We start from the raw sequence: 13,448 nt of genomic DNA, 5'->3' as shown, positions 1-13,448 counted from the left end.
GGGGCAGAGGCCTGCCAGGCGAGGTCAGCCCCAGCCCTGGGCTCGGAGGCTGCCCGGGCACCCCCAGCTCACTGTCCGGAAGCCCCTGGAGAACGCTGCCCTTGCGCCTGCCTGGGAAGACGAGGACGCATAGATGGGGGAGAGCTGGGAACTCCTACCTAGAAGATGCGGGGTGGAGCTCAGTCTTCAGACTCCGCCCCCAAAGGCCCCCTCTGCCCATTAAGGGCAAGAAATCTGCATACTCTCACCTGATTCCACCCCCTGGTAGATCTCACTACCCATCCGAGGAGGGCCATCGCCTATCCCCTGACAATGCATGTGGGAACGTGGTGTGATCTGAGGGGACAGAGGTCTTGCCCCGAAAGGTCACCTGCCACTGCCACCTCGACAGTGCCTGAAGTTCCACCATTGCTGTCAGTTTCCTTTGGGTTAAGCATCACCATTCAGGCATCTCTCCAAAGATGCGGTCCCCTCTCCCTCAGTGCCTCCTCATAGCTGCCAGCTCTTCAAGGTGAATGAGTTTTTCTGCCTCCGGCAGATGCGGTTGTAAACAAGGGGTTTTAGTTTGGGGAGGGCAGCTATCTTCATAGTCCCCGCTAAAGTGGAGTCATCCCGGGATGGCTGGAACAATTTAAGGAGCTTGCCACCAGCCCTACCAATCCTTATGGGCTGTGGGAGCTGCCCCTGGCTGCCTACCTATGTGCCAACTATTAGGACCGGGTCAGAGATGTACACTCTTGGGCCCCTTAATCCTCAGAGCAACCCAGCAAGGCGGGCACTACTGTCCCTGTTTCACAGTGAGCCTCACAGAGAGCAGGTACCTCATCTTGTCACACAGACAGGATTTGAACTCAGATCTTGCTGACGGGAAAGGGAAAGCACAGACTCTTAACTGCTGCCTTTGATATATTGTAACAAGCTGGATCCTCTTGCTTATTTGTATCACCACTGATATTGTTATTACCACCATCCCCCAAACCCCATTCCCACCCCACCCTCCCTGGAGTGTGGCTGAGGAGTCCTCCAGCCCATCTGGACAAGAGCCTGGTGGTTGTCATGTCCTGTGTCCGCCCTGCACCCCTGTGGCCACACGGCTTCCTACCCACGGCCCAGCCGGAAGATCCCCTTGGGACTGCAAACAGGCTTGTGCAACAATAAACACTGGGTTGGATTCACTTGGTTTTCCTGGTGGTTGGTGTTCCCATGTGGGCTAAAATGGAGACCAACTTCCAACTTGCGGTCACGCCCCCCACCCCCATTCCAAGGAGGGCTGGTCCAAGACATCACTGAAGCCAGGTGCCACCACCCCTCTGGCTTCCATGTGAGGAACACACAGTTCTAAGGGCTTTCAACTCACATCTTGTTGAGTGGTACCCTCTCTCCTCTGAGTGTGGTGAAGTTATACCCCATCCTCGTAGTGTCCTCCCACCCCCTGAATCCAACCAAGAAGAGATAGTTCTATTCTTGGATTTATACAAAACAGCTGACAGAGCTGCCCTTGGTCCCAAAAATGGTTACATGGGGGTACCTGCACCCAAGGAGCACATGTGAGATGACCATGTTGCCAAGAGGTGGCAGATAGAGGACAGAACAGATGTCACCAAAACAGAGACAATACAGCAAATAGAAAGGTTTAGACACAGAGGCTGCAGGGCGAAGAAGATGACGCTGGTCAGCAAGGGATGGATTCAAAGCCACTGCTCCAGCTGACCTCCCTGGCTTCCCCTTCCTGCAACCTTCCTGCCTGGACCTGGCCCATCCACCACCGTGCCTGAAATCCCACCATTAGTGAGTCATGTCTGGGGAGAAGCAGAGTTATCAGCCAGGAGAGTAAAAAGTGAATAAAACAGAGAGAGACCCAAGACAGGGACAAAAAAGGGAGGACAGGAGTGGGGCCCCGCCTGGGAGGTAGCAGGAAGTGAAAAGCTCCCCACCCCCCAACCCCTGGGAGTGGGGAGCATTCAGGAATGGGGAGAAGGTGAGACACTGTCCCTAGCCAGCAGAGGTCATGAGCAGACACCCCAGGCTGCGTATGGAGCGGGAGTGGAATAGGGGTGACCACGAGCAGAATTTCTCCTGCAGCCCCTCTTTCCTCCAGCTCCCCGGTCCCTCTCCTGCCTTTCCCGGCACAGACCAGACCAGCTCATCTCTATTGCCACCTGGTGGTGCCTCAAGGACATCACCAAGGTTGGCCTTAGGGACCCAAATACCTAGTCCCAGCCCAGCTCCCAGCTCCCAGAGTGCGGGCCCCTCCCCAGGAGGCCAGTTGACACAGAGGGCAGGCCTCTCTCCTCAGCTCCATTTCAGAACGAGATGCAAGAGAGAGGAAGTGGTGAGGACACAGGATTGATGACCCCAGGGACAGTTTGGGATTAAGGAGACCCAGGACCTGGCCCTCAGACCAAGGCCCCTGACCTTGTGGCAGTGATTCCCATCCCAGACCCGGCTGTGACCCCAGGTGGAACCAGACCTCTGGTTGCCCACAGGCTAGGCCCTGACCCTTGACCAAGGCTGAACCCAGACCCTGAGGGCAAAGCCCAGTTAACTCAGGTGAGCTCCCTCTGGGAAGGCAAAGACAAGTAGCCCCTCACCATCCTGGCACAGACGGCCACCATGTGGATGACTCCTGCCACTCCAGGGGACAGGCTGCCCAAGGAGGGTGACCAGTCTGCCAGTAGAATGGCTAGGGAGCATCTTCCCAGGTGAGGGGTGGTCCCTGAGGGCTAGGTAGTAGTCTCCAGATCCCAAGGGAGCATGAGAGATGCCAGGGACACCTGAATCGAGGTGAGCAGGTGCGGGGAGCCCTCTGCAGTGGGAATTCAGGGGGGACTTCTTAAATGAGGCCAAGGGGATGAGGGTGGCTTTGGGGCAGGCCACTCGGGCTGCTGAGAAGGGCCCCGGGGGCAGGCCAAGGAAAAGCTGCCAGTCCGTCATCCAGGTGAGGAAGGACCCGGTTTGGGACATGCTGAAGCTAATGTCTGTGGGGCATCTGGGGAGAAGTCCCAGGGCTGTTGGAAACTGACCTAAGGCAACAGGGCCCAGGCAGGAGTTAGGGAGACCAGGGCAGCCCCCGGCGGGGTGGAGTACAGGGAGTGTGTATCCCCAGGCACCTCCATCTGGTAGGCCAGGCCAGGTGGGGTGAAGAGTTGGTCTCAGCGCCTCAGTTCCCGTCACTTGCCCGGGGCCTGTTTTAATGAGCAAGGCCCGCCCCCCCACCCCCATGTGGGAACAGCAACTCCTCTTATTTCTTCCCGGGGAGCGGGCCGGAGCCACAGCTGGCAGTCATGAAACACCCTGATCAGGCCAGGGATGGCTGAGATATTAATAGCCAGGACACAGCCTCCCAGAAAGAGGGACAGTAACGTCTGCAGGCCATGGGGATGAGGAGGATGGGTCAGGAGGCCATCCTGGCGATGCCCCAGCCCCCATGCAGGGCAGATTATGTCCAGAGAGGAGGGAAGGGACTTGCTTGGGATCGCCAGCAAATCACTGGGCTGTGGGAGCTGGGTTGGGACCCCTGCCTCATTGTATGAATTGTCATAGGTGACATTCACTGGGATTGCCCTGTGTAGAAACATAGAAGCAGACCTGGCTGGTGACCCTGAATCTTCATCGTCTTTATTTAAAAATCTTGACATTTTTTGTTCGCTTTGTATTTTTACATTAGTTTTGATTTTTTAAAATATTACATTAAAGGGAATTCCCTGGTGGTCCAGTGGTTAGGACTCACTCTGTGTTTCCACTGCAGGGGGCACAGGTTCGATCCCTGGTCAGGGAATTTAGGTCCTGTAAAATATCATTTATCCTGATTACCTACTGAGTTTTTTGTGGCCCTCCTTAAATTTTGCATCCGAGGACAGTGCCTCACCTGCCTCAACCTAGTCCCATCCCAGCTCCCAGAGATCCCAGCATCTCTGAGCCCAGCATACTGGCATGGAAAAAACTTTGAAGAGCTCTGAACAAGCCTCTATGTGGCCCAGAGGGAAGGGGTCCTGCCAGGGTGATGCCCACGAGAAGTAGGGGGCTCCAGGGCTAATTCAGAGGTTCAATAATGTCAACATAGACCTAGATGTTTTCTACCTGTCCACTCTGCCATCCTCAATGTGTTGACTTTCATCCGCAGACTTATCCCCTCTTGATTGCAAGACACCTGTTTCTGCCCCAAGCATCATGTTCTCACAGAACTCCATCCACTGGCAGGGAGGAGAGTGCTTCCTGTGTGTCTCCTTTTGTCAGGAAGATAAGCTATCCCAGAACCCACCTTCTACATACTCTCTTCAGGCTCCTTGGCCAGGACTAGTTCACACACCCAAGCCCTGGCTGCAAGAGAGACCAGGCTTCCAGAGGGAAGTTGATCTGATAAGGAAGAAGGATTGATCTGATAAGGGAAGATGGTTGTTGAGTAGGCAACCAACAGAGTCTGACTCTCAGTCTCCTGTTGGACGTCTCTTTGGGTAAGTGTGTGGCCTTTCAGATTCCCTCCATCTGAGCCTGGTGGTGTGGTAGATGTTGGAGGAGAGGAAGCCAAACCAGTCATGGGTCAGTGCAGGAAAGAGAAAACACTCTAGGTCTTTCGTGCAGAAAGAGATTTAAAGTAGGAAGTTAACCACAATGTTCACTGCAGCTCTATTTACAATAGCCAGGATGTGGAAGCAACCTAAGTGTCCATCGACAGACGAATGGACAAAGAAGATGTGGCACATATATACAATGGGATATTACTCAGCCATAAAAGGAAACAAAATTGAGTTATTTGTAGTGAGGTGGCTGGACCTAGAGTCTGTCATACAGAGTGAAGTAAGTCAGAAAGGGAAAAACAAATACCGTATGCTAACACATATATATGGAGTCTAAAAAAAAAAAGTGGTTCTGAAGAACCTAGGGGCAGGACAGGAATAAAGACACAGACGAAGAGAATGGACTTGAGGACAGGGGGAGGGGGAAGGTTAAGCTGGGACGAAGTGAGAGAGTGACATGGACATATATACACTACCAAATGTAAAATAGCACAGGGAGATCAGCTCGGTGCTTTGTGACCACCTAGAGGGGCACGATAGGGAGGGTGGGAGGGAGACGCAAGAGGGAGGGGATATGGGGATATATGTATACATATAGCTGATTCACTTTGTTACACAGCAGAAACTAACACAACAATGTAAAGCAATTATACTCCAATAAAGATGTCAAAAAAAAAAGCAGGAAATTAAATGTATAAAGATTTGGAGAAATGGAAAATAGGGCACACCTAGCTTCATGGTCACACCACCCCAGCTGCCACTTTGTAGCTGCCACTTTGTAGAAATTATTGCCAGTGTCCTACTTGCACATCCATTAAACTGGTGACAAGGAAGTGGAAGGAAGAAAGTGTCCTGCTGCTGCAAAAATTCACATCTGCCAGATCCCACCTGGCAGCCACCGCACCGCAGGTAGAAAGGCCTCCATCTCCCTTCTGCCTTCCAACTCTCTCCCACAGCGCTTCCCTCTAAGTTGCATCTAGATCCCCAGCAGCAAGGCGGCCTGGGAAAGGTATTTAGCCTTCTAGCCCCTGCAACACAGGGAAATATGGAAGGGGCCAGAGAGGGAAGCCGAGTGCCAATAGGCAATTTCTAGCACAGAGGCTCAGGTGGCCTTGTAGCCTGAGTCCCCAGAAAGCAGAGCCTGTGACCAGGAAACAGGAACAGGGAACAAAGAAGTGTGATGCAGGGAAACGGAGAAAGCCAAAATCAAGGCGGGTTATTGAACTGGTCACTGCTTTGCCAACAGGAACTGGTGTCCCACTGGGACCCTCTGAGGAGTGGGCAGAACACACCTCAAGGTCTGCCCACAGCAATGCCCTCACACTGCCAGGCTGGGCAGGCCTGAGTGTAAGCGGGTCCCTGCAGGCATCCTACACTGTGACTCCAGAGGGACTGGGGCAGAAAGCGAGAGCTGTGTGGGACAGCTGAGATGGGGGATGGTCCCGTTATTCCTGCAGGAGCTGGCAAAGGTAGGTGAAGAGGATACAAGGCAGAGTCCAACACGGGTGGCCTCCCGGCAGGAGAGAACGGAGCCTGGCACAAAGCTAGGGCTAGGGTCTTGGGCTAGGGTCTTGGTGGACACTCACGGTGGCCGGGCGCTCATAGCTCATGAGCTCACAGTCTGTTCTCTTGGCTGGGGTCCCACCTCGGCTCACTCTGGCTCCTCAGACCCCTCCAGGCTCAGCCGTGCCTCCATCCGGCCCTGGGGATGACTTGCTCTCACCTCAGCACTGGCCCCGGCGGTGCTGAGACAGGCCCACCAGTCCCAGCTCAGCCACCTTCCCCGTGCCCTGTGGAGCACACAGGAACTTCTGGACCCTTCCAGGCCTCTGGGAGTGGAGGGAGGCTTGAGAGAAGACGCCCACTCCGACCTTCTTGCCATCAAATCTGTAGCTCCACCGTTTTTACCCAGCAGGGCCACCCGAGGGCCACAGGCTGCCTGGGGGGCCATCTTCCAATGCAGAGGGGGACACACGCCCCCTCTATCTTCAGCTTTCAGTTTCTTTCCCTTCAAGATTTCATCCCAGAGGATGATACCAGGACACGCGTCTGAGAGATGCATCCCCTCCTGTTCCCACCACTCACCAGCTGAGGCTGGGCTTTCCTCCCTCCCCCTCCATCCTCCCTTCTCCTTGAGATGGCTTCACCCACCCCACCCTGCCCCAGTCATCCTGGTGGAGGGCCTTCAGAGGAATACGATTTCAGGGCTCAGCGGATGAGAATGCTATCGGTTTAATATTTTCAAAGTATTAACGTCATTATATTCACTCAGCAAACAGTTACTGAGCACGTACTGTGTGCACAGTTCCAAGCAGCGACCAAGGCAGAGGCCCTGCGCTCACGCAGCTAAGCCTCTAATGGAGGAGTCGATAATAAATGAGGAAAATTACAGAAGAAACAAGGCAAGAAGCGGGGCTTGGCTAAGGGGCGCTCGGTTGGAGTAGTTGGAAGAGGTCTCCCCAAAGGGAGATAGTGGAGCAGCAACAGGTCATTCCCCTTTCCTGGTAATCAGACGGTTTTAAAACCATATATATGTCAGAACTGGGGCCCAGAGACCTTGAGGTCTAGGTCAAAACGTCCTGTCCCCTGCCTCTGCAGCAGCAGCCCGGACAGTACGTGAGAGCCATGTACTGGGACTTGGGGCCTCGGTGCCATCCAAGCCTCCCCTAGGTAGGGGCTCCAGTGCCCACTGCTCGCACACTCACCAGGAGAGGATACCTGCCTGGACATGGGGAGGGCTGTTCCTTGGGGCTACATTGTGGCAGTGACCTGGGTCCAGAGACTCCATCTGGGCATGGGGGCCAAGAGGCACCCTCCCACCCCCGGTTCAGTGTCCTCCGTGCCAAGTGACAGAGAACAGGCAGCTCTTGAAAAGACTAATATTTGCTCTTCAAATGGGAGCTGGCACAGGCTGTTTCCTGCAACTGGCGTCTGGCTCACCCCGTGGGATGGACACAACAGGAGGCACTCCGGGAGATAGGCAGATGTCCCCGCGGACACCAGCATCCCGGACAAGACGATGTCTTTGAGATGGGGACAGCATGTTCCAAGGTCCCATCTGATTCATCTCACATCTGCTTGCACACCTTCATGGTGGAGTGCTGACGACCTCTCCAAGCGCTGCTGGACAGCTCTGTGAGAAAGTGCATCCTCATTCTGGCCCTGCGTTCCTTGCTTATGGCCCTTGCTCTCATCCCTGCGGCCTCAGGAAATGTGCCTGGAACCACCCCTCAGGGCAGTCGTGGTCCTGGTCACCTCCACGCCTCCCAGCCCCAGGCCCCTCCTGCTTCACTTCCACGGGCTCACACTGCTGGCTCCGTGGCCAGAACAGGCTATTTCTGGGGTGGGAGGAAGGCCTTGCCTTGGGTGCACCTCCGTCCCCCTGCAGCTGCGTGCTCTTTGTCCGCGTGAGAGCCTTTCAGCTGGGTGCCTCATGTGGGAGAGAGTCTCCGTCAGGAAACTACTGGTCAGACGGCCTGAATCTGAGAAGGAGAGAGTCCCGGTGGCCAGAGTCAGCTCCCACCCGCCTGCATTCCCTCTCTGGAGCCCCCTCCTCCCTGCTTTCTCCCCTCCGCCCCTGCCCCCCTGGGTCCCAGAAACCCTCCCTGCCCATTACAGCCCCTGGGCTCGGCTCGAGTTCCCCCCACCCCTGTCGCCCACTGAAGAAGCTCTGGAGGCCGAAACACTCTGGCAGCTCGTGGGGCTTTGGAGGCCCCCAGGGGCAGGCCCTGTCGGCCTCGTCAAGTCCAGTCAGGGCTGGGCACCCTGGGAAAGCTCTCCAGGGGCAACGCGGGCCCCCTGGTTCTCCCAGGGCTCTCAGACCTGACTGCTGACTTTAGCCAGCCCTCCTTTTTTTAAAAAAATTCCTTATTATCTCTATACGTAACTCGCAAACTCCTGGCCCCTCGTAGGCAACCATGCAAATGAATTTGACATGTATCTTTTGGAGTACATTCTTAGGAAATATTAGATCATTTTGTGCACATATGTTTCTAATCGTATAAATGTTATTTTTCACTCAGTTCTATGTTTTGAAGATGCATCCATGCGACTACATCTAAATCTGGTACTTCTGCCTCCTGTCTGCTGCTCCGTGGTGAGCCTACACGCTTTATCTGTCCACGGTAGACACGCAGATCGCTTTCTGCCAACACACATAATGCTTCAGTAAACATTTCTCTTCATATGTGACCCCTTAAGGATCTGTGTAAGAATTTCCCAGAGACATAGAACCAGAAGTGAAGTTTCCACATCCTAAGGTGTGTGTACACTAAATTTGGGTAGGCAGCTGTATTAGTTTGCTAGGGCCACCAGAACAAAGTGCCAGAGGCCGGGTGGATGAAAGAACAGAAATTTATTTTCTCACATCTCTGAAGGCTAGCAGTTGGAGATCAAGGTGTCAGCGGGGCTGGTTTCTTCTTGGCTTGCAGACGGCCACCTTCTCCCTGGACTTTCCCATGGTCTCCCCTCTGTATGGGTCTGTGTCCTAATCTCTTCTTATAAGGACACCAGTCATATTGGATTTGGGTCCACCCATATGACCTCTAATTTTTTTAACCTTAATTACCTCTTTAAAGACCCTATCTCCAAATACAGTCACGTTTTGAGGTACTGGGGGTTAGGACTTCGACATATGACTTTGGGGAGAACACAGTTCAACTTACAACAGTAGCACTGCTGTTCAGATTCGCTGTACACAAAGTCCTAGATCCCCATACTCGCTCCAATACTTGGTCCCGTCCAGGTTTCTAAATTTTGCCAAACTCACAGGCGTAAGGTGATGTCTTATGGTTGTTTTAATATGTATTTCTCTGTATTCCTAATGATTCTAAACATCTTCATATGCTTATTAGCTTTCTGGGTTTTCACTTCTGCAAATTGCTCGTTTTTCTATTGAAGTTGCTCGTCTTTCTTGCTGATTTAAGGAAGTGCTTGTATATTAATCCCTTACTGGTTTCAGACATTGTAAATATCTTCTCTCATCCTTTTAACTTTGCCCATGACATCCTTATTTGTATGTCATCAGATTCATCAATCATTTTGCCTTCAGGGTTGTGCCTATGACGTTTTGTTTAAGAAGTGCTTTTTCACCCCAGGTCACAGATACTCTCCGTCGTGCTCTTCAGTGAACTTAATAGGTTTTGCCCTGCACATTCGATCCGGGGATGTCTTAGAGCTGACTCAGCAGAGCCAGGCGCACTCAGGTGGGCCCCTTCTCTCTGAGCCCCTTCACTCCTCCGCTGGCACTGCCCAAGGACGCTGGGCAGCTGTCAGGCAGCACTTCTGCTACCCGACCCCACCGGGGATTAGGGTCCAAGAAAAAGGAAGGCAATTCATCAGCCCTCCTGGCACCCAGCCCTCCTGGCACAGAAAGGGCATCCTTCATCGGCCAAGATCCCTTTTTATTCTTTGTGGGTTCCGCCAAGTAGGCTGACGGCACCTTGGTCTCAGCCCAGAGGACAGAGCTCTGGGCTACACTGTCATTGGCTACCTAGGACAGACCTCAACTTCCTCACCTGAGCAACAAGGGGGTTGAACCCAGTGGTATCTAAAGGGTCTGCCAACGCCCGAATCCCAGAACTCAGTAATTCAGATGCTTATTTTGGAGGTCTTTGCCCTCCTCCAAAAGATCTTCACTCAGGACAAATAGTGAAGAGGAGCTTGGCTCATGCATCCCCCAGTGTGGTTAAAGTGCAGTCAGGAGAGGCTGGTGCATTTTTTTCCTTTCTGGGAATTTCATCAGCTGCTAAAGGAACGATCCTGCAAAACAGCACAGTCCCCTGGGCTGGGAACCTGATGATGTGCCCCCTGGTGGCCATTTCCTGACAGGGCTCGTCCTGGGAAATGAAAACGACATCACCCTTAGAGTACATACAGACCGGTGCTCAGAGCCCAGAGCAGGGAAAGGGCTGGGCAGAAGCAGAGCCTGCATAGAAGGCAGCCCCCTCCAGCCCCCAGGGCAGTGCGGCAATTGCTATTTTGGTTTTTCCGAGGTCTTTCCTGGACCCATGATTGCATTCCAGAGTCTGGGGATTAGTGCTGAAGACTATTTGAGCCTTTGCACCTGTCTAGACCTCACTGGACAAGAGGACCTGAATTTCACTTCTCTCAACACACCCCCCTCCATTATGCCAGGCCCACATCACCTCATCTAGGAAAATGGACCCATAACTCAGGATTTTTCACACAAATACAAACACACAAGTTGATAAGCACCTTAGATTTACTCTCCTCCCACTTCTGAAGCCACCTCGTTTAATTTATATATACATAGTATATAAACGGCTATACGACATTCGTTACCAACATTAACACAAGTTTAGGCTTTACTACTGTGTGAAAGTTTGTTAAAATGCACTCATCGTTTACTCAAAATAGATCTTTGTTATTACATGAAAACAGTAAGAAGCTTGTATAACATGGGCAGCAAGCATTCAAAATGAATACATGAAGGAAATTGTTTTCTCTGGCTAAATCAGCCTCAATCTTTAATGCTCTTAGTAAAAAAGACCACTAAACAAAATGGAATCCTGGGGGCCACATTATATGAATCATTCATTAAATAACACTTCTGAAACAACCCAGAATCATATAAGTATAAGGGTTAAAGAAGGTCATATGTACCAAGCACAGGGTAGAGGAACAGACTGGATTTGATAATTTTACCCTAAATGAAAGGCGCTTGTGGGCAACAGCTCTGCCATCGGTACACATGGGCAGATGTTTCCATATCCGGCCATTCCCAGATTTTACCGACAAGTCTTTTTCCACAGGTTCTCTGCCAATGATGTTTCCCCAGCAACAGAAGTCTGACATCACTGCTCCCAGAAGGGAGAATCAGCTCTCCTCATCTGGGTCAGAAACAGGCCATGAGGTTTGGTCCAACCAACAGAACCAGCCTCCCTGGATCCTGGAGGACCCAATGCCACTGGAACCAAAGGCTCTGTGCCTGGAAGGCAGGAGGCAGGTCCAGGGGGAGGAAGAGAGGCTGCTACCTGTCTGGAATGAAACCATGAGGCCTTTTTTTGTAAAGGCCAGAAGACACAGCTGTGCCGAGCTGCACTGCCTGAAGCCTGCAGAACCTCCGCCTGTTGGGTGAACCAACTCAAAGCCTTTCTCCTCCTGTACATGAACAATGGATTCACCCAGCATCCCCTCCACTACTGCTTCTACCCTCCTGACAGCTCGCCAGGGGAGCCGGCTGACGTTACCACCGTTTTCCGGAGGATACCCGGCCGACGGGCTGCGACTCACCCACTGCGGGGCCGGACCAAGTGGGAGAGCCACGCCGACCTCCAGGCCTCGGGCCAGCTGACAGGGAGCTTCTTCCCACCCCATCTCTCCAGGGCACATCTACTCTCTCTTCTTCCACCATTATTAACACTCACAGTGCACAGATAGGGCTTCCCCGTACCTGGGCAGGATTCTGTGTAGAATCACTTGGAATGTGAGCGACGTCGGGGCAGGGGTCTGTGCACTCATCTGGTCACCGTAAACCCTCCCTCCCCGCCGGTCCTCACCTGCACTGCACTGTTTTCTGAGGGTCACCTGTCCTTCACGTAATGAGCAGCCAACTCCTTCAAGGAACAACAGACGGCAGCCCTAGATGAAGGTGTGGCGTGCAGCCCCCATGTGCCAAGGGCAGCTGCTGTCTTCCAGCGGCCAGCCAGCCCCCAGCTCCGGTTCTCGTCTAGCCCTGCTTCCTGGGCCCCAGACAGCCAGCCTTGCTGTGTGCCTGTGGGTGCACAGGGAAGAGGGCTGGGCTTTGGGGCCATCCGCGCCCTCTCTGAAGCTCCTGGACCCGCCCTATCCGTTACGATGAAAGGTGGCTTCCCCGTCCCTCCAGAGACTCCAGTTTCAGCCTCGGTCCCCAGGACTGGAATGTGGGGGGCAGAAGTGGAAAGAGGCAGGGGAGACCTGAACGGGGGCACCTAGGAGAAGAACAGGGAGCTCAAGGGGGGGTTGGTAGCAATGATGTTAAACGTTCTTCTAATTTCAGCTCTCCTTCCAATACCCTTTTTCCCACCCCTTGAAGAGCTTTAAAACACTGGGCCTTGATTCACAGATAAAAAGGGGTGCCAGCTGGAGAAGCAAAACCAGGAGCCTATGGTCACCTTCCTCCCGCTGAGGGCAGTGAGGCCTCTAGTACCGAGAGGAAATCCCACCCAAATATACCCCTGACTGTCCCCGCCCAGGACAGGAAACCCAGGCATGGTCCTCATCACAGTCAGGCTAGCCTGGGGAAAGAAAAGCAGAGTCTATGTGGTTCCCACACTAGCACACTTGCGGAATGGGAACCCTCGGACTTGGCCCCTGCCAGAGAGCATTGAGCCACATCTCTGCCCAGATACAGCAGATGGGACACCTCACACACTGATGCTCAAGATCTTGCCACACCTGACACCCGAAGGCACTTTTAAGGTTTTTCCAACATTATTTCATCTATCCCAGGATCCAGCCCTGTGAGATCGGTTAACGTCTGAGAAAATCAAGGTGCTAGAACAGCTAAGACAAAGGTGTGTGGTGGAGCGAGGGTAACGTGGGGGTCAACTTTCTAGCATCAAGGATAACACAGGGCTACAAAACTCCAGGCCTGAACCAAGTCAACCCCTGAGCCTGGGATTTCCCTTGGATAAAATCTCCAGAACGCCTTTCCTATCATTAGCTTCTACCACCAGTGAACTGAGACTGCTCTTAGCTGGATTTCAGTGAAATAATGTTTATGTGGTCATTATTTTGCGTTTGTCGACTGCATCTTTTCCCTTTTGTTTGCAAAAGTAAATCTCAAACCCCATATAGATGTTAACGGATTCAGACCACATTCAACCAGGTGTGAATAACCTCTCCACTAGGGCAGGAGGCATTCACCAGGAGGGTCTCCTCTGCAAGGATTGTTCTTCACTACTTGCTGAATGTGGATCACAGGCTCAG

This window comes from Eubalaena glacialis, chromosome 7, assembly GCF_028564815.1.
Source record: "Eubalaena glacialis isolate mEubGla1 chromosome 7, mEubGla1.1.hap2.+ XY, whole genome shotgun sequence".
Lineage (NCBI taxonomy): Eukaryota > Metazoa > Chordata > Mammalia > Artiodactyla > Balaenidae > Eubalaena > Eubalaena glacialis.
The sequence above is the reverse complement of the archived record's forward strand: the minus strand, read 5'-3'. Positions refer to the sequence as shown.